The sequence below is a fragment of the Ptiloglossa arizonensis genome, chromosome 7 (assembly GCF_051014685.1).
Source record: "Ptiloglossa arizonensis isolate GNS036 chromosome 7, iyPtiAriz1_principal, whole genome shotgun sequence".
Lineage (NCBI taxonomy): Eukaryota > Metazoa > Arthropoda > Insecta > Hymenoptera > Colletidae > Ptiloglossa > Ptiloglossa arizonensis.
The window spans coordinates 583,251-605,272 of NC_135054.1; positions in this window are offsets into that span (position 1 = coordinate 583,251).

The following is a 22,022-nucleotide window of genomic DNA, read 5'->3' on the forward strand; positions in this document are numbered from 1 at the left end:
GAGGTAAGAAACGCTTGAGAAACTCAAAATTTTCGCAGTTCTGATGCTCGAAACGAATAACTAGAACGGCCTAGGGGAAAACTACTCATACCGTTGTAATGGGGCGAGTTTCTACTTTCAGATGCAACAGAAACTTTGCGGATTGGTCAATCCGTTCGCGAGATATGGCAGTTTTGAGGTAAGAAACGCTTGAGAAACTCAAAATTTTCGCAGTTCTGATGCTCGAAACGAATAACTAGAACGGTCTAGAGGAAAACTACTCATACCGTTGTAATGGGGCTAGTTTCTACTTTCAGATGCAACAGAAACTTTTCGGATTGGTCAATCCGTGCGCGAGATATGGCAGTTTTGGGGTAAGAAACGCTTGAGAAACTCCAAATTTTCGCAGTTCTGATGCTCGAAACGAATAACTAGAACGGCCTAGGGGAAAACTACTCATACCGTTGTAATGGGGCGAGTTTCTATAATACTTTCAGATGCAACAGAAACTTTGCGGATTGGTCAATCCGTTCGCGAGATATGGCAGTTTTGAGGTAAGAAACGCTTGAGAAACTCAAAATTTTCGCAGTTCTGATGCTCGAAACGAATAACTAGAACGGCCTAGGGGAAAACTACTCATACCGTTGTAATGGGGCGAGTTTCTACTTTCAGATGCAACAGAAACTTTGCGGATTGGTCAATCCGTTCGCGAGATATGGCAGTTTTGAGGTAAGAAACGCTTGAGAAACTCCAAATTTTCGCAGTTCTGATGCTCGAAACGAATAACTAGAACGGTCTAGGGGAAAACTACTCATACCGTTGTAATGGGGCTAGTTTCTACTTTCAGATGCAACAGAAACTTTTCGGATTGGTCAATCCGTTCGCGAGATATGGCAGTTTTGGGGTAAGAAACGCTTGAGAAACTCAAAATTTTCGCAGTTCTGATGCTCGAAACGAATAACTAGAACGGCCTAGGGGAAAACTACTCATACCGTTGTAATGGGGCGAGTTTCTACTTTCAGATGCAACAGAAACTTTGCGGATTGGTCAATCCGTTCGCGAGATATGGCAGTTTTGAGGTATGAAACGCTTGAGAAACTCCAAATTTTCGCAGTTCTGATGCTCGAAACGAATAACTAGAACGGTCTAGGGGAAAACTACTCATACCGTTGTAATGGGGCTAGTTTCTACTTTCAGATGCAACAGAAACTTTGGGGATTGGTCAATCCGTTCGCGAGATATGGCAGTTTTGATGTAAGAAACGCTTGAGAAACTCAAAATTTTCGCAGTTCTGATGCTCGAAACGAATAACTAGAACGGTCTAGGGGAAAACTACTCATACCGTTGTAATGGGGCTAGTTTCTACTTTCAGATGCAACAGAAACATTTCGGATTGGTCAATCCGTTCGCGAGATATGGCAGTTTTGGGGTAAGAAACGCTTGAGAAACTCAAAATTGTCGCAGTTCTGATGCTCGAAACGAATAACTAGAACGGCCTAGGGGAAAACTACTCATACCGTTGTAATGGGGCGAGTTTCTACTTTCAGATGCAACAGAAACTTTGCGGATTGGTCAATCCGTTCGCGAGATATGGCAGTTTTGAGGTAAGAAACGCTTGAGAAACTCCAAATTTTCGCAGTTCTGATGCTCGAAACGAATAACTAGAACGGTCTAGGGGAAAACTACTCATACCGTTGTAATGGGGCTAGTTTCTACTTTCAGATGCAACAGAAACTTTTCGGATTGGTCAATCCGTTCGCGAGATATGGCAGTTTTGGGGTAAGAAACGCTTGAGAAACTCAAAATTTTCGCAGTTCTGATGCTCGAAACGAATAACTAGAACGGCCTAGGGGAAAACTACTCATACCGTTGTAATGGGGCGAGTTTCTACTTTCAGATGCAACAGAAACTTTGCGGATTGGTCAATCCGTTCGCGAGATATGGCAGTTTTGAGGTAAGAAACGCTTGAGAAACTCCCTATTTTCGCAGTTCTGATGCTCGAAACGAATAACTAGAACGGTCTAGGGGAAAACTACTCATACCGTTGTAATGGGGCTAGTTTCTACTTTCAGATGCAACAGAAACTTTTCGGATTGGTCAATCCGTTCGCGAGATATGGCAGTTTTGGGGTAAGAAACGCTTGAGAAACTCAAAATTTTCGCAGTTCTGATGCTCGAAACGAATAACTAGAACGGCCTAGGGGAAAACTACTCATACCGTTGTAATGGGGCGAGTTTCTACTTTCAGATGCAACAGAAACTTTGCGGATTGGTCAATCCGTTCGCGAGATATGGCAGTTTTGAGGTAAGAAACGCTTGAGAAACTCCAAATTTTCGCAGTTCTGATGCTCGAAACGAATAACTAGAACGGTCTAGGGGAAAACTACTCATACCGTTGTAATGGGGCTAGTTTCTACTTTCAGATGCAACAGAAACTTTGGGGATTGGTCAATCCGTTCGCGAGATATGGCAGTTTTGATGTAAGAAACGCTTGAGAAACTCAAAATTTTCGCAGTTCTGATGCTCGAAACGAATAACTAGAACGGTCTAGGGGAAAACTACTCATACCGTTGTAATGGGGCTAGTTTCTACTTTCAGATGCAACAGAAACATTTCGGATTGGTCAATCCGTTCGCGAGATATGGCAGTTTTGGGGTAAGAAACGCTTGAGAAACTCAAAATTGTCGCAGTTCTGATGCTCGAAACGAATAACTAGAACGGCCAAGGGGAAAACTACTCACACCGTTGTAATGGGGCGAGTTTCTACTTTCAGATGCAACAGAAACTTTGCGGATTGGTCAATCCGTTCGCGAGATATGGCAGTTTTGAGGTAAGAAACGCTTGAGAAACTCCAAATTTTCGCAGTTCTGATGCTCGAAACGAATAACTAGAACGGTCTAGTGGAAAACTACTCATACCGTTGTAATGGGGCTAGTTTCTACTTTCAGATGCAACAGAAACTTTTCGGATTGGTCAATCCGTTCGCGAGATATGGCAGTTTTGGGGTAAGAAACGCTTGAGAAACTCAAAATTTTCGCAGTTCTGATGCTCGAAACGAATAACTAGAACGGCCTAGGGGAAAACTACTCATACCGTTGTAATGGGGCGAGTTTCTACTTTCAGATGCAACAGAAACTTTGCGGATTGGTCAATCCGTTCGCGAGATATGGCAGTTTTGAGGTAAGAAACGCTTGAGAAACTCCAAATTTTCGCAGTTCTGATGCTCGAAACGAATAACTAGAACGGTCTAGGGGAAAACTACTCATACCGTTGTAATGGGGCTAGTTTCTACTTTCAGATGCAACAGAAACTTTGGGGATTGGTCAATCCGTTCGCGAGATATGGCAGTTTTGATGTAAGAAACGCTTGAGAAACTCAAAATTTTCGCAGTTCTGATGCTCGAAACGAATAACTAGAACGGTCTAGGGGAAAACTACTCATACCGTTGTAATGGGGCTAGTTTGTACTTTCAGATGCAACAGAAACTTTTCGGATTGGTCAATCCGTTCGCGAGATATAGCAGTTTTGAGGTAAGAAACGCTTGAGAAACTCCAAATTTTCGCAGTTCTGATGCTCGAAACGAATAACTAGAACGGTCTAAGGGAAAACTACTCATACCGTTGTAATGGGGCTAGTTTGTACTTTCAGATGCAACAGAAACTTTTCGGATTGGTCAATCCGTTCGCGAGATATAGCAGTTTTGAGGTAAGAAACGCTTGAGAAACTCCAAATTTTCGCAGTTCTGGTGCTCGAAACGAATAACTAGAACGGTCTAGGGGAAAACTACTCATACCGTTGTAATGGGGCTAGTTTGTACTTTCAGATGCAACAGAAACTTTTCGGATTGGTCAATCCGTTCGCGAGATATAGCAGTTTTGAGGTAAGAAACGCTTGAGAAACTCCAAATTTTCGCAGTTCTGATGCTCGAAACGAATAACTAGAACGGCCTAGGGGAAAACTACTCATACCGTTGTAATGGGGCGAGTTTCTACTTTCAGATGCAACAGAAACTTTGCGGATTGGTCAATCCGTTCGCGAGATATGGCAGTTTTGAGGTAAGAAAGGCTTGAGAAACTCCAAATTTTCGCAGTTCTGATGCTCGAAACGAATAACTAGAACGGCCTAGGGGAAAACTACTCATACCGTTGTAATGGGGCTAGTTTCTACTTTCAGATGCAACAGAAACTTTTCGGATTGGTCAATACGTTCGCGAGATATGGCAGTTTTGGTGTAAGAAACGCTTGAGAAACTCAAAATTTTTGCAGTTCTGATGCTCGAAACGAATAACTAGAACGGCCTAGGGGAAAACTACTCATACCGTTGTAATGGGGCGAGTTTCTACTTTCAGATGCAACAGAAACTTTGCGGATTGGTCAATCCGTTCGCGAGATATGGCAGTTTTGAGGTAAGAAACGCTTGAGGAACTCCAAATTTTCGCAGTTCTGATGCTCGAAACGAATAACTAGAACGGCCTAGGGGAAAACTACTCATACCGTTGTAATGGGGCGAGTTTCTATAATACTTTCAGATGCAACAGAAACTTTGCGGATAGGTCAATCCGTTCGCGAGATATGGCAGTTTTGAGGTAAGAAACGCTTGAAAAACTCCAAATTTTCGCAGTTCTGATGCTCGAAACGAATAACTAGAACGGTCTAGGGGAAAACTACTCATACCGTTGTAATGGGGCTAGTTTCTACTTTCAGATGCAACAGAAACTTTTCGGATTGGTCAATCCGTTCGCGAGATATGGCAGTTTTGAGGCAAGAAACGCTTGAGAAACTCAAAATTTTCGCAGTTCTGATGCTCGAAACGAATAACTAGAACGGCCTAGGGGAAAACTACTCATACCGTTGTAATGGGGCGAGTTTCTACTTTCAGATGCAACAGAAATTTTGCGGATTGGTCAATCCGTTCGCGAGATATGGCAGTTTTGAGGTAAGAAACGCTTGAGAAACTCCAAATTTTCGCAGTTCTGATGCTCGAAACGAATAACTAGAACGGTCTAGAGGAAAACTACTCATACCGTTGTAATGGGGCTAGTTTCTACTTTCAGATGCAACAGAAACTTTGCGGATTGGTCAATCCGTTCGCGAGATATAGCAGTTTTGAGGTAAGAAACGCTTGAGAAACTCCAAATTTTCGCAGTTCTGATGCTCGAAACGAATAACTAGAACGGTCTAGGGGAAAACTACTCATACCGTTGTAATGGGGCTAGTTTGTACTTTCAGATGCAACAGAAACTTTTCGGATTGGTCAATCCGTTCGCGAGATATAGCAGTTTTGAGGTAAGAAACGCTTGAGAAACTCCAAATTTTCGCAGTTCTGATGCTCGAAACGAATAACTAGAACGGCCTAGGGGAAAAACTACTCATACCGTTGTAATGGGGCGAGTTTCTACTTTCAGATGCAACAGAAACTTTGCGGATTGGTCAATCCGTTCGCGAGATATGGCAGTTTTGAGGTAAGAAAGGCTTGAGAAACTCCAAATTTTCGCAGTTCTGATGCTCGAAACGAATAACTAGAACGGCCTAGGGGAAAACTACTCATACCGTTGTAATGGGGCTAGTTTCTACTTTCAGATGCAACAGAAACTTTTCGGATTGGTCAATACGTTCGCGAGATATGGCAGTTTTGGTGTAAGGAACGCTTGAGAAACTCAAAATTTTTGCAGTTCTGATGCTCGAAACGAATAACTAGAACGGCCTAGGGGAAAACTACTCATACCGTTGTAATGGGGCGAGTTTCTACTTTCAGATGCAACAGAAACTTTGCGGATTGGTCAATCCGTTCGCGAGATATGGCAGTTTTGAGGTAAGAAACGCTTGAGGAACTCCAAATTTTCGCAGTTCTGATGCTCGAAACGAATAACTAGAACGGCCTAGGGGAAAACTACTCATACCGTTGTAATGGGGCGAGTTTCTATAATACTTTCAGATGCAACAGAAACTTTGCGGATTGGTCAATCCGTTCGCGAGATATGGCAGTTTTGAGGTAAGAAACGCTTGAGAAACTCCAAATTTTCGCAGTTCTGATGCTCGAAACGAATAACTAGAACGGCCTAGGGGAAAACTACTCATACCGTTGTAATGGGGCGAGTTTCTACTTTCAGGCGCAACAGAAACTTTTCGGATTGGTCAATCCGTTCGCGAGATATGGCAGTTTTGAGGTAAGAAACGCTTGAGAAACTCCAAATTTTCGCAGTTCTGATGCTCGATACGAATAACTAGAACGGTCTAGGGGAAAACTACTCATACCGTTGTAATGGGGCTAGTTTGTACTTTCAGATGCAACAGAAACTTTTCGGATTGGTCAATCCGTTCGCGAGATATAGCAGTTTTGAGGTAAGAAACGCTTGAGAAACTCCAAATTTTCGCAGTTCTGGTGCTCGAAACGAATAACTAGAACGGTCTAGGGGAAAACAACTCATACCGTTGTAATGGGGCTAGTTTGTACTTTCAGATGCAACAGAAACTTTTCGGATTGGTCAATCCGTTCGCGAGATATAGCAGTTTTGAGGTAAGAAACGCTTGAGAAACTCCAAATTTTCGCAGTTCTGATGCTCGAAACGAATAACTAGAACGGCCTAGGGGAAAACTACTCATACCGTTGTAATGGGGCGAGTTTCTACTTTCAGATGCAACAGAAACTTTGCGGATTGGTCAATCCGTTCGCGAGATATGGCAGTTTTGAGGTAAGAAAGGCTTGAGAAACTCCAAATTTTCGCAGTTCTGATGCTCGAAACGAATAACTAGAACGGCCTAGGGGAAAACTACTCATACCGTTGTAATGGGGCTAGTTTCTACTTTCAGATGCAACAGAAACTTTTCGGATTGGTCAATACGTTCGCGAGATATGGCAGTTTTGGTGTAAGAAACGCTTGAGAAACTCAAAATTTTTGCAGTTCTGATGCTCGAAACGAATAACTAGAACGGCCTAGGGGAAAACTACTCATACCGTTGTAATGGGGCGAGTTTCTACTTTCAGATGCAACAGAAACTTTGCGGATTGGTCAATCCGTTCGCGAGATATGGCAGTTTTGAGGTAAGAAACGCTTGAGGAACTCCAAATTTTCGCAGTTCTGATGCTCGAAACGAATAACTAGAACGGCCTAGGGGAAAACTACTCATACCGTTGTAATGGGGCGAGTTTCTATAATACTTTCAGATGCAACAGAAACTTTGCGGATAGGTCAATCCGTTCGCGAGATATGGCAGTTTTGAGGTAAGAAACGCTTGAAAAACTCCAAATTTTCGCAGTTCTGATGCTCGAAACGAATAACTAGAACGGTCTAGGGGAAAACTACTCATACCGTTGTAATGGGGCTAGTTTCTACTTTCAGATGCAACAGAAACTTTTCGGATTGGTCAATCCGTTCGCGAGATATGGCAGTTTTGAGGCAAGAAACGCTTGAGAAACTCAAAATTTTCGCAGTTCTGATGCTCGAAACGAATAACTAGAACGGCCTAGGGGAAAACTACTCATACCGTTGTAATGGGGCGAGTTTCTACTTTCAGATGCAACAGAAATTTTGCGGATTGGTCAATCCGTTCGCGAGATATGGCAGTTTTGAGGTAAGAAACGCTTGAGAAACTCCAAATTTTCGCAGTTCTGATGCTCGAAACGAATAACTAGAACGGTCTAGAGGAAAACTACTCATACCGTTGTAATGGGGCTAGTTTCTACTTTCAGATGCAACAGAAACTTTGCGGATTGGTCAATCCGTTCGCGAGATATAGCAGTTTTGAGGTAAGAAACGCTTGAGAAACTCCAAATTTTCGCAGTTCTGATGCTCGAAACGAATAACTAGAACGGTCTAGGGGAAAACTACTCATACCGTTGTAATGGGGCTAGTTTGTACTTTCAGATGCAACAGAAACTTTTCGGATTGGTCAATCCGTTCGCGAGATATAGCAGTTTTGAGGTAAGAAACGCTTGAGAAACTCCAAATTTTCGCAGTTCTGATGCTCGAAACGAATAACTAGAACGGCCTAGGGGAAAACTACTCATACCGTTGTAATGGGGCGAGTTTCTACTTTCAGATGCAACAGAAACTTTGCGGATTGGTCAATCCGTTCGCGAGATATGGCAGTTTTGAGGTAAGAAAGGCTTGAGAAACTCCAAATTTTCGCAGTTCTGATGCTCGAAACGAATAACTAGAACGGCCTAGGGGAAAACTACTCATACCGTTGTAATGGGGCTAGTTTCTACTTTCAGATGCAACAGAAACTTTTCGGATTGGTCAATACGTTCGCGAGATATGGCAGTTTTGGTGTAAGGAACGCTTGAGAAACTCAAAATTTTTGCAGTTCTGATGCTCGAAACGAATAACTAGAACGGCCTAGGGGAAAACTACTCATACCGTTGTAATGGGGCGAGTTTCTACTTTCAGATGCAACAGAAACTTTGCGGATTGGTCAATCCGTTCGCGAGATATGGCAGTTTTGAGGTAAGAAACGCTTGAGGAACTCCAAATTTTCGCAGTTCTGATGCTCGAAACGAATAACTAGAACGGCCTAGGGGAAAACTACTCATACCGTTGTAATGGGGCGAGTTTCTATAATACTTTCAGATGCAACAGAAACTTTGCGGATTGGTCAATCCGTTCGCGAGATATGGCAGTTTTGAGGTAAGAAACGCTTGAGAAACTCCAAATTTTCGCAGTTCTGATGCTCGAAACGAATAACTAGAACGGCCTAGGGGAAAACTACTCATACCGTTGTAATGGGGCGAGTTTCTACTTTCAGACGCAACAGAAACTTTTCGGATTGGTCAATCCGTTCGCGAGATATGGCAGTTTTGAGGTAAGAAACGCTTGAGAAACTCCAAATTTTCGCAGTTCTGATGCTCGATACGAATAACTAGAACGGTCTAGGGGAAAACTACTCATACCGTTGTAATGGGGCTAGTTTCTACTTTCAGATGCAACAGAAACTTTTCGGATTGGTCAATCCGTTCGCGAGATATGGCAGTTTTGGGGTAAGAAACGCTTGAGAAACTCAAAATTTTCGCAGTTCTGATGCTCGAAACGAATAACTAGAACGGCCTAGGAGAAAACTACTCATACCGTTGTAATGGGGCGAGTTTCTACTTTCAGATGCAACAGAAACTTTGCGGATTGGTCAATCCGTTCGCGAGATATAGCAGTTTTGGGGTAAGAAACGCTTGAGAAACTCAAAATTTTCGCAGTTCTGATGCTCGAAACGAATAACTAGAACGGCCTAGGGGAAAACTACTCATACCGTTGTAATGGGGCGAGTTTCTACTTTCAGATGCAACAGAAACTTTGCGGATTGGTCAATCCGTTCGCGAGATACGGCAGTTTTGAGGTAAGAAACGCTTGAGAAACTCCAAATTTTCGCAGTTCTGATGCTCGAAACGAATAACTAGAACGGTCTAGGGGAAAACTACTCATACCGTTGTAATGGGGCTAGTTTCTACTTTCAGATGCAACAGAAACTTTTCGGATTGGTCAATACGTTCGCGAGATATGGCAGTTTTGGTGTAAGAAACGCTTGAGAAACTCAAAATTTTCGCAGTTCTGATGCTCGAAACGAATAACTAGAACGGCCTAGGGGAAAAATACTCATACCGTTGTAATGGGGCGAGTTTCTACTTTCAGATGCAAGAGAAATTTTGCGGATTGGTCAATCCGTTCGCGAGATATGGCAGTTTTGAAGTAAGAAACGCTTGAGAAACTCCAAATTTTCGCAGTTCTGATGCTCGAAACGAATAACTAGAACGGCCTAGGGGAAAACTACTCATACCGTTGTAATGGGGCGAGTTTCTACTTTCAGATGCAACAGAAACTTTGCGGATTGGTCAATCCGTTCGCGAGATATGGCAGTTTTGAGGTAAGAAACGCTTGAGGAACTCCAAATTTTCGCAGTTCTGATGCTCGAAACGAATAACTAGAACGGCCTAGGGGAAAACTACTCATACCGTTGTAATGGGGCGAGTTTCTATAATACTTTCAGATGCAACAGAAACTTTGCGGATTGGTCAATCCGTTCGCGAGATATGGCAGTTTTGAGGTAAGAAACGCTTGAGAAACTCCAAATTTTCGCAGTTCTGATGCTCGAAACGAATAACTAGAACGGCCTAGGGGAAAACTACTCATACCGTTGTAATGGGGCGAGTTTCTACTTTCAGACGCAACAGAAACTTTTCGGATTGGTCAATCCGTTCGCGAGATATGGCAGTTTTGAGGTAAGAAACGCTTGAGAAACTCCAAATTTTCGCAGTTCTGATGCTCGATACGAATAACTAGAACGGTCTAGGGGAAAACTACTCATACCGTTGTAATGGGGCTAGTTTCTACTTTCAGATGCAACAGAAACTTTTCGGATTGGTCAATCCGTTCGCGAGATATGGCAGTTTTGGGGTAAGAAACGCTTGAGAAACTCAAAATTTTCGCAGTTCTGATGCTCGAAACGAATAACTAGAACGGCCTAGGAGAAAACTACTCATACCGTTGTAATGGGGCGAGTTTCTACTTTCAGATGCAACAGAAACTTTGCGGATTGGTCAATCCGTTCGCGAGATATAGCAGTTTTGGGGTAAGAAACGCTTGAGAAACTCAAAATTTTCGCAGTTCTGATGCTCGAAACGAATAACTAGAACGGCCTAGGGGAAAACTACTCATACCGTTGTAATGGGGCGAGTTTCTACTTTCAGATGCAACAGAAACTTTGCGGATTGGTCAATCCGTTCGCGAGATACGGCAGTTTTGAGGTAAGAAACGCTTGAGAAACTCCAAATTTTCGCAGTTCTGATGCTCGAAACGAATAACTAGAACGGTCTAGGGGAAAACTACTCATACCGTTGTAATGGGGCTAGTTTCTACTTTCAGATGCAACAGAAACTTTTCGGATTGGTCAATACGTTCGCGAGATATGGCAGTTTTGGTGTAAGAAACGCTTGAGAAACTCAAAATTTTCGCAGTTCTGATGCTCGAAACGAATAACTAGAACGGCCTAGGGGAAAAATACTCATACCGTTGTAATGGGGCGAGTTTCTACTTTCAGATGCAAGAGAAATTTTGCGGATTGGTCAATCCGTTCGCGAGATATGGCAGTTTTGAAGTAAGAAACGCTTGAGAAACTCCAAATTTTCGCAGTTCTGATGCTCGAAACGAATAACTAGAACGGCCTAGGGGAAAACTACTCATACCGTTGTAATGGGGCGAGTTTCTATAATACTTTCAGATGCAACAGAAACTTTTCGGATTGGTCAATCCGTTCGCGAGATATGGCAGTTTTGGGGTAAGAAACGCTTGAGAAACTCAAAATTTTCGCAGTTCTGATGCTCGAAACGAATAACTAGAACGGTCTAGGGGAAAACTACTCATACCGTTGTAATGGGGCTAGTTTCTACTTTCAGATGCAACAGAAACTTTGGGGATTGGTCAATCCGTTCGCGAGATATGGCAGTTTTGATGTAAGAAACGCTTGAGAAACTCAAAATTTTCGCAGTTCTGATGCTCGAAACGAATAACTAGAACGGTCTAGGGGAAAACTACTCATACCGTTGTAATGGGGCTAGTTTCTACTTTCAGATGCAACAGAAACTTTTCGGATTGGTCAATCCGTTCGCGAGATATGGCAGTTTTGGGGTAAGAAACGCTTGAGAAACTCAAAATTTTCGCAGTTCTGATGCTCGAAACGAATAACTAGAACGGCCTAGGGGAAAACTACTCATACCGTTGTAATAGGGCGAGTTTCTACTTTCAGATGCAACAGAAACTTTGCGGATTGGTCAATCCGTTCGCGAGATATGGCAGTTTTGAGGTAAGAAACGCTTGAGAAACTCCAAATTTTCGCAGTTCTGATGCTCGAAACGAATAACTAGAACGGTCTAGCGGAAAACTACTCATACCGTTGTAATGGGGCTAGTTTCTACTTTCAGATGCAACAGAAACTTTTCGGATTGGTCAATCTGTTCGCGAGATATGGCAGTTTTGGGGTAAGAAACGCTTGAGAAACTCAAAATTTTCGCAGTTCTGATGCTCGAAACGAATAACTAGAACGGCCTAGGGGAAAACTACTCATACTGTTGTAATAGGGCGAGTTTCTACTTTCAGATGCAACAGAAACTTTGCGGATTGGTCAATCCGTTCGCGAGATATGGCAGTTTTGAGGTAAGAAACGCTTGAGAAACTCCAAATTTTCGCAGTTCTGATGCTCGAAACGATTAACTAGAACGGTCTAGGGGAAAACTACTCATACCATTGTAATCGGGCGAGCTTCTACTTTCAGATGCAACAGAAATTTTGGGGATTGGTCAATCCGTTCGCGAGATATGGCAGTTTCGAGGTAAGAAACGCTTGAGAAACTCCAAATTTTCGCAGTTCTGAGGCTCGATACGAATAACTAGAACGGCCTAGGGGAAAACTACTCATACCGTTGTAATGGGGCGAGTTTCTACTTTCAGATGCAAGAGAAATTTTGCGGATTGGTCAATCCGTTCGCGAGATACGGCTGTTTTGAGGTAAGAAACGCTTGAGAAACTCCAAATTTTCGCAGTTCTGAGGCTCGAAACGAATAACTAGAACGGCCTAGGGGAAAACTACTCATACCGTTGTAATCGGGCGAGTTTCTACTTTCAGATGCGACAGAAACTTTGCGGATTGGTCAATCCGTTCGCGAGATATGGCAGTTTTGAGGTAAGAAACGCTTGAGAAACTCCAAATGTTCGCAGTTCTGATGCTCGAAACGAATAACTAGAACTGCCTAGGGGAAAACTACTCATACCGGTGTAATCTGGCGAGTTTCTACTTTCAGATGCAACAGAAATTTTGCGGATGGGTCAATCCGTTCGCGAGATATGGCAGTTTTGAGGTAAGAAACGCTTGAGAAACTCCAAATTTTCGCAGTTCTGAGGCTCGAAACGAATAACTGGAACGGCCTAGGGGATAACTACTCATACCGTTGTAATGGGGCGGGTATCTACTTTCAGATGCAACAGAAACTTTGCGGATTGGTCAATCCGTTCGCGAGATATGGCAGTTTTGAGGTAAGAAAGGCTTGAGAAACTCCAAATTTTCGCAGTTCTGATGCTCGAAACGAATAACTAGAACGGCCTAGGGGAAAACTACTCATACCGTTGTAATGGGGCTAGTTTCTACTTTCAGATGCAACAGAAACTTTTCGGATTGGTCAATACGTTCGCGAGATATGGCAGTTTTGGTGTAAGAAACGCTTGAGAAACTCAAAATTTTTGCAGTTCTGATGCTCGAAACGAATAACTAGAACGGCCTAGGGGAAAACTACTCATACCGTTGTAATGGGGCGAGTTTCTACTTTCAGATGCAACAGAAACTTTGCGGATTGGTCAATCCGTTCGCGAGATATGGCAGTTTTGAGGTAAGAAACGCTTGAGGAACTCCAAATTTTCGCAGTTCTGATGCTCGAAACGAATAACTAGAACGGCCTAGGGGAAAACTACTCATACCGTTGTAATGGGGCGAGTTTCTATAATACTTTCAGATGCAACAGAAACTTTGCGGATTGGTCAATCCGTTCGCGAGATATGGCAGTTTTGAGGTAAGAAACGCTTGAGAAACTCCAAATTTTCGCAGTTCTGATGCTCGAAACGAATAACTAGAACGGCCTAGGGGAAAACTACTCATACCGTTGTAATGGGGCGAGTTTCTACTTTCAGACGCAACAGAAACTTTTCGGATTGGTCAATCCGTTCGCGAGATATGGCAGTTTTGAGGTAAGAAACGCTTGAGAAACTCCAAATTTTCGCAGTTCTGATGCTCGAAACGAATAACTAGAACGGTCTAGGGGAAAACTACTCATACCGTTGTAATGGGGCTAGTTTCTACTTTCAGATGCAACAGAAACTTTTCGGATTGGTCAATCCGTTCGCGAGATATGGCAGTTTTGGGGTAAGAAACGCTTGAGAAACTCAAAATTTTCGCAGTTCTGATGCTCGAAACGAATAACTAGAACGGCCTAGGAGAAAACTACTCATACCGTTGTAATGGGGCGAGTTTCTACTTTCAGATGCAACAGAAACTTTGCGGATTGGTCAATCCGTTCGCGAGATATAGCAGTTTTGGGGTAAGAAACGCTTGAGAAACTCAAAATTTTCGCAGTTCTGATGCTCGAAAAGAATAACTAGAACGGCCTAGGGGAAAACTACTCATACCGTTGTAATGGGGCGAGTTTCTACTTTCAGATGCAACAGAAACTTTGCGGATTGGTCAATCCGTTCGCGAGATACGGCAGTTTTGAGGTAAGAAACGCTTGAGAAACTCCAAATTTTCGCAGTTCTGATGCTCGAAACGAATAACTAGAACGGTCTAGGGGAAAACTACTCATACCGTTGTAATGGGGCTAGTTTCTACTTTCAGATGCAACAGAAACTTTTCGGATTGGTCAATCCGTTCGCGAGATATGGCAGTTTTGGGGTAAGAAACGCTTGAGAAACTCCAAATTTTCGCAGTTCTGATGCTCGAAACGAATAACTAGAACGGCCTAGGAGAAAACTACTCATACCGTTGTAATGGGGCTAGTTTCTACTTTCAGATGCAACAGAAACTTTTCGGATTGGTCAATCCGTTCGCGAGATATGGCAGTTTTGGGGTAAGAAACGCTTGAGAAACTCAAAATTTTCGCAGTTCTGATGCTCGAAACGAATAACTAGAACGGTCTAGGGGAAAACTACTCATACCGTTGTAATGGGGCTAGTTTCTACTTTCAGATGCAACAGAAACTTTGGGGATTGGTCAATCCGTTCGCGAGATATGGCAGTTTTGATGTAAGAAACGCTTGAGAAACTCAAAATTTTCGCAGTTCTGATGCTCGAAACGAATAACTAGAACGGTCTAGGGGAAAACTACTCATACCGTTGTAATGGGGCTAGTTCCTACTTTCAGATGCAACAGAAACTTTTCGGATTGGTCAATCCGTTCGCGAGATATGGCAGTTTTGGGGTAAGAAACGCTTGAGAAACTCAAAATTTTCGCAGTTCTGATGCTCGAAACGAATAACTAGAACGGCCTAGGGGAAAACTACTCATACCGTTGTAATAGGGCGAGTTTCTACTTTCAGATGCAACAGAAACTTTGCGGATTGGTCAATCCGTTCGCGAGATATGGCAGTTCTGAGGTAAGAAACGCTTGAGAAACTCCAAATTTTCGCAGTTCTGATGCTCGAAACGAATAACTAGAACGGTCTAGCGGAAAACTACTCATACCGTTGTAATGGGGCTAGTTTCTACTTTCAGATGCAACAGAAACTTTTCGGATTGGTCAATCTGTTCGCGAGATATGGCAGTTTTGGGGTAAGAAACGCTTGAGAAACTCAAAATTTTCGCAGTTCTGATGCTCGAAACGAATAACTAGAACGGCCTAGGGGAAAACTACTCATACTGTTGTAATAGGGCGAGTTTCTACTTTCAGATGCAACAGAAACTTTGCGGATTGGTCAATCCGTTCGCGAGATATGGCAGTTTTGAGGTAAGAAACGCTTGAGAAACTCCAAATTTTCGCAGTTCTGATGCTCGAAACGAATAACTAGAACGGTCTAGGGGAAAACTACTCATACCGTTGTAATGGGGCTAGTTTCTACTTTCAGATCCAACAGAAACTTTGCGGATTGGTCAATCCGTTCGCGAGATATGGCAGTTTTGATGTAAGAAACGCTTGAGAAACTCAAAATTTTCGCAGTTCTGATGCTCGAAACGAATAACTAGAACGGTCTAGGGGAAAACTACTCATACCGTTGTAATCGGGCGAGTTTCTACTTTCAGATGCGACAGAAACTTTGCGGATTGGTCAATCCGTTCGCGAGATATGGCAGTTTTGAGGTAAGAAACGCTTGAGAAACTCCAAATGTTCGCAGTTCTGATGCTCGAAACGAATAACTAGAACTGCCTAGGGGAAAACTACTCATACCGTTGTAATGGGGCTAGTTTCTACTTTCAGATGCAACAGAAATTTTGCGGATGGGTCAATCCGTTCGCGAGATATGGCAGTTTTGAGGTAAGAAACGCTTGAGAAACTCCAAATTTTCGCAGTTCTGAGGCTCGAAACGAATAACTGGAACGGCCTAGGGGATAACTACTCATACCGTTGTAATGGGGCGGGTATCTACTTTCAGATGCAACAGAAACTTTGCGGATTGGTCAATCCGTTCGCGAGATATGGCAGTTTTGAGGTAAGAAAGGCTTGAGAAACTCCAAATTTTCGCAGTTCTGATGCTCGAAACGAATAACTAGAACGGCCTAGGGGAAAACTACTCATACCGTTGTAATGGGGCTAGTTTCTACTTTCAGATGCAACAGAAACTTTTCGGATTGGTCAATACGTTCGCGAGATATGGCAGTTTTGGTGTAAGAAACGCTTGAGAAACTCAAAATTTTTGCAGTTCTGATGCTCGAAACGAATAACTAGAACGGCCTAGGGGAAAACTACTCATACCGTTGTAATGGGGCGAGTTTCTACTTTCAGATGCAACAGAAACTTTGCGGATTGGTCAATCCGTTCGCGAGATATGGCAGTTTTGAGGTAAGAAACGCTTGAGGAACTCCAAATTTTCGCAGTTCTGATGCTCGAAACGAATAACTAGAACGGCCTAGGGGAAAACTACTCATACCGTTGTAATGGGGCGAGTTTCTATAATACTTTCAGATGCAACAGAAACTTTGCGGATTGGTCAATCCGTTCGCGAGATATGGCAGTTTTGAGGTAAGAAACGCTTGAGAAACTCCAAATTTTCGCAGTTCTGATGCTCGAAACGAATAACTAGAACGGCCTAGGGGAAAACTACTCATACCGTTGTAATGGGGCGAGTTTCTACTTTCAGACGCAACAGAAACTTTTCGGATTGGTCAATCCGTTCGCGAGATATGGCAGTTTTGAGGTAAGAAACGCTTGAGAAACTCCAAATTTTCGCAGTTCTGATGCTCGAAACGAATAACTAGAACGGTCTAGGGGAAAACTACTCATACCGTTGTAATGGGGCTAGTTTCTACTTTCAGATGCAACAGAAACTTTTCGGATTGGTCAATCCGTTCGCGAGATATGGCAGTTTTGGGGTAAGAAACGCTTGAGAAACTCAAAATTTTCGCAGTTCTGATGCTCGAAACGAATAACTAGAACGGCCTAGGAGAAAACTACTCATACCGTTGTAATGGGGCGAGTTTCTACTTTCAGATGCAACAGAAACTTTGCGGATTGGTCAATCCGTTCGCGAGATATAGCAGTTTTGGGGTAAGAAACGCTTGAGAAACTCAAAATTTTCGCAGTTCTGATGCTCGAAAAGAATAACTAGAACGGCCTAGGGGAAAACTACTCATACCGTTGTAATGGGGCGAGTTTCTACTTTCAGATGCAACAGAAACTTTGCGGATTGGTCAATCCGTTCGCGAGATACGGCAGTTTTGAGGTAAGAAACGCTTGAGAAACTCCAAATTTTCGCAGTTCTGATGCTCGAAACGAATAACTAGAACGGTCTAGGGGAAAACTACTCATACCGTTGTAATGGGGCTAGTTTCTACTTTCAGATGCAACAGAAACTTTGGGGATTGGTCAATCCGTTCGCGAGATATGGCAGTTTTGATGTAAGAAACGCTTGAGAAACTCAAAATTTTCGCAGTTCTGATGCTCGAAACGAATAACTAGAACGGTCTAGGGGAAAACTACTCATACCGTTGTAATGGGGCTAGTTTCTACTTTCAGATGCAACAGAAACTTTTCGGATTGGTCAATCCGTTCGCGAGATATGGCAGTTTTGGGGTAAGAAACGCTTGAGAAACTCAAAATTTTCGCAGTTCTGATGCTCGAAACGAATAACTAGAACGGCCTAGGGGAAAACTACTCATACCGTTGTAATAGGGCGAGTTTCTACTTTCAGATGCAACAGAAACTTTGCGGATTGGTCAATCCGTTCGCGAGATATGGCAGTTTTGAGGTAAGAAACGCTTGAGAAACTCCAAATTTTCGCAGTTCTGATGCTCGAAACGAATAACTAGAACGGTCTAGCGGAAAACTACTCATACCGTTGTAATGGGGCTAGTTTCTACTTTCAGATGCAACAGAAACTTTTCGGATTGGTCAATCTGTTCGCGAGATATGGCAGTTTTGGGGTAAGAAACGCTTGAGAAACTCAAAATTTTCGCAGTTCTGATGCTCGAAACGAATAACTAGAACGGCCTAGGGGAAAACTACTCATACCGTTGTAATAGGGCGAGTTTCTACTTTCAGATGCAACAGAAACTTTGCGGATTGGTCAATCCGTTCGCGAGATATGGCAGTTTTGAGGTATGAAACGCTTGAGAAACTCCAAATTTTCGCAGTTCTGATGCTCGAAACGAATAACTAGAACGGTCTAGGGGAAAACTACTCATACCGTTGTAATGGGGCTAGTTTCTACTTTCAGATCCAACAGAAACTTTGCGGATTGGTCAATCCGTTCGCGAGATATGGCAGTTTTGTGGTAAGAAACGCTTGAGAAACTCCAAATTTTCGCAGTTCTGAGGCTCCAAACGAATAACTAGAACGGCCTAGGGGAAAACTACTCATACCATTGTAATCGGGCGAGCTTCTACTTTCAGATGCAACAGAAATTTTGGGGATTGGTCAATCCGTTCGCGAGATATGGCAGTTTCGAGGTAAGAAACGCTTGAGAAACTCCAAATTTTCGCAGTTCTGAGGCTCGATACGAATAACTAGAACGGCCTAGGGGAAAACTACTCATACCGTTGTAATGGGGCGAGTTTCTACTTTCAGATGCAAGAGAAATTTTGCGGATTGGTCAATCCGTTCGCGAGATACGGCTGTTTTGAGGTAAGAAACGCTTGAGAAACTCCAAATTTTCGCAGTTCTGAGGCTCGAAACGAATAACTAGAACGGCCTAGGGGAAAACTACTCATACCGTTGTAATCGGGCGAGTTTCTACTTTCAGATGCGACAGAAACTTTGCGGATTGGTCAATCCGTTCGCGAGATATGGCAGTTTTGAGGTAAGAAACGCTTGAGAAACTCCAAATGTTCGCAGTTCTGATGCTCGAAACGAATAACTAGAACTGCCTAGGGGAAAACTACTCATACCGGTGTAATCTGGCGAGTTTCTACTTTCAGATGCAACAGAAATTTTGCGGATGGGTCAATCCGTTCGCGAGATATGGCAGTTTTGAGGTAAGAAACGCTTGAGAAACTCCAAATTTTCGCAGTTCTGAGGCTCGAAACGAATAACTGGAACGGCCTAGGGGATAACTACTCATACCGTTGTAATGGGGCGGGTATCTACTTTCAGATGCAACAGAAATTTTGCGGATTGGTCAATCCGTTCGCGAGATACGGCAGTTTTGAGGTAAGAAACGCTTGAGAAACTCCATATTTTTGCTGTTCTGATGCTCGAAACGAATAACTAGAACGGTCTAGGGGAAAGCTACTCATACCGTTGTAATCGGGCGAGTTTCTACTTTCAGATGCGACAGAAACTTTGCGGATTGGTCAATCCGTTCGCGAGATATGGCAGTTTTGAGGTAAGAAACGCTTGAGAAACTCCAAATTTTCGCAGTTCTGAGGCTCGAAACGAATAACTAGAACGGCCTAGGTGAAAACTACTCATACCGTTGTAATGGGGCGAGTTTCTACTTTCAGATGCAAGAGAAATTTTGCGGATTGGTCAATCCGTTCGAGAGATATGGCAGTTTTGGGGTAAGAAACGCTTGAGAAACTCAAAATTCTCGCAGTTCTGATGCTCGAAACGAATAACTAGTACGGCCTAGGGGAAAACTACTCATACCATTGTAATCGGGCGAGTTTCTACTTTCAGATGCGACAGAAACTTTGCGGATTGGTCAATCCGTTCGCGAGATATGGCAGTTTTGAGGTAAGAAACGCTTGAGAAACTCCAAATTTTCGCAGTTCTGAGGCTCGATACGAATAACTAGAACGGCCTAGGGGAAAACTACTCATACCGTTGTAATGGGGCGAGTTTCTACTTTCAGATGCAAGAGAAATTTTGCGGATTGGTCAATCCGTTAGCGAGATATGGCAGTTTTGGGGTAAGAAACGCTTGAGAAACTCAAAATTTTCGCAGTTCTGATGCTCGAAACGAATAACTAGAACGGCCTAGGGGAAAACTACTCATACCATTGTAATCGGGCGAGTTTCTACTTTCAGATGCGACAGAAATTTTGCGGATTGGTCAATCTGTTCGCGAGATATGGCAGTTTTGAGGTAAGAAACGCTTGAGAAACTCCAAATTTTCGCAGTTCTGAGGCTCGAAACGAATAACTAGAACGGCCTAGGGGAAAACTACTCATACCGTTGTAATCGGGCGAGTTTCTACTTTCAGATGCGACAGAAACTTTGCGGATTGGTCAATCCGTTCGCGAGATATGGCAGTTTTGAGGTAAGAAACGCTTGAGAAACTCCAAATGTTCGCAGTTCTGATGCTCGAAACGAATAACTAGAACGGTCTAGGGGAAAGCTACTCATACCGTTGTAATCGGGCGAGTTTCTACTTTCAGATGCGACAGAAACTTTGCGGATTGGTCAATCCGTTCGCGAGATATGGCAGTTTTGAGGTAAGAAACGCTTGAGAAACTCCAAATTTTCGCAGTTCTGAGGCTCGAAACGAATAACTAGAACGGCCTAGGTGAAAACTACTCATACCGTTGTAATGGGGCGAGTTTCTACTTTCAGATGCAAGAGAAATTTTGCGGATTGGTCAATCCGTTCGAGAGATATGGCAGTTTTGGGGTAAGAAACGCTTGAGAAACTCAAAATTTTCGCAGTTCTGATGCTCGAAACGAATAACTAGTACGGCCTAGGGGAAAACTACTCATACCATTGTAATCGGGCGAGTTTCTACTTTCAGATGCGACAGAAACTTTGCGGATTGGTCAATCCGTTCGCGAGATATGGCAGTTTTGAGGTAAGAAACGCTTGAGAAACTCCATATTTTTGCTGTTCTGATGCTCGAAACGAATAACTAGAACGGTCTAGGGGAAAGCTACTCATACCGTTGTAATCGGGCGAGTTTCTACTTTCAGATGCGACAGAAACTTTGCGGATTGGTCAATCCGTTCGCGAGATATGGCAGTTTCGAGGTAAGAAACGCTTGAGAAACTCCAAATTTTCGCAGTTCTGAGGCTCGATACGAATAACTAGAACGGCCTAGGGGAAAACTACTCATACCGTTGTAATGGGGCGAGTTTCTACTTTCAGATGCAAGAGAAATTTTGCGGATTGGTCAATCCGTTCGCGAGATACGGCTGTTTTGAGGTAAGAAACGCTTGAGAAACTCCAAATTTTCGCAGTTCTGAGGCTCGAAACGAATAACTAGAACGGCCTAGGGGAAAACTACTCATACCGTTGTAATCGGGCGAGTTTCTACTTTCAGATGCGACAGAAACTTTGCGGATTGGTCAATCCGTTCGCGAGATATGGCAGTTTTGAGGTAAGAAACGCTTGAGAAACTCCAAATGTTCGCAGTTCTGATGCTCGAAACGAATAACTAGAACTGCCTAGGGGAAAACTACTCATACCGGTGTAATCTGGCGAGTTTCTACTTTCAGATGCAACAGAAATTTTGCGGATGGGTCAATCCGTTCGCGAGATATGGCAGTTTTGAGGTAAGAAACGCTTGAGAAACTCCAAATTTTCGCAGTTCTGAGGCTCGAAACGAATAACTGGAACGGCCTAGGGGATAACTACTCATACCGTTGTAATGGGGCGGGTATCTACTTTCAGATGCAACAGAAATTTTGCGGATTGGTCAATCCGTTCGCGAGATACGGCAGTTTTGAGGTAAGAAACGCTTGAGAAACTCCATATTTTTGCTGTTCTGATGCTCGAAACGAATAACTAGAACGGTCTAGGGGAAAGCTACTCATACCGTTGTAATCGGGCGAGTTTCTACTTTCAGATGCGACAGAAACTTTGCGGATTGGTCAATCCGTTCGCGAGATATGGCAGTTTTGAGGTAAGAAACGCTTGAGAAACTCCAAATTTTCGCAGTTCTGAGGCTCGAAACGAATAACTAGAACGGCCTAGGTGAAAACTACTCATACCGTTGTAATG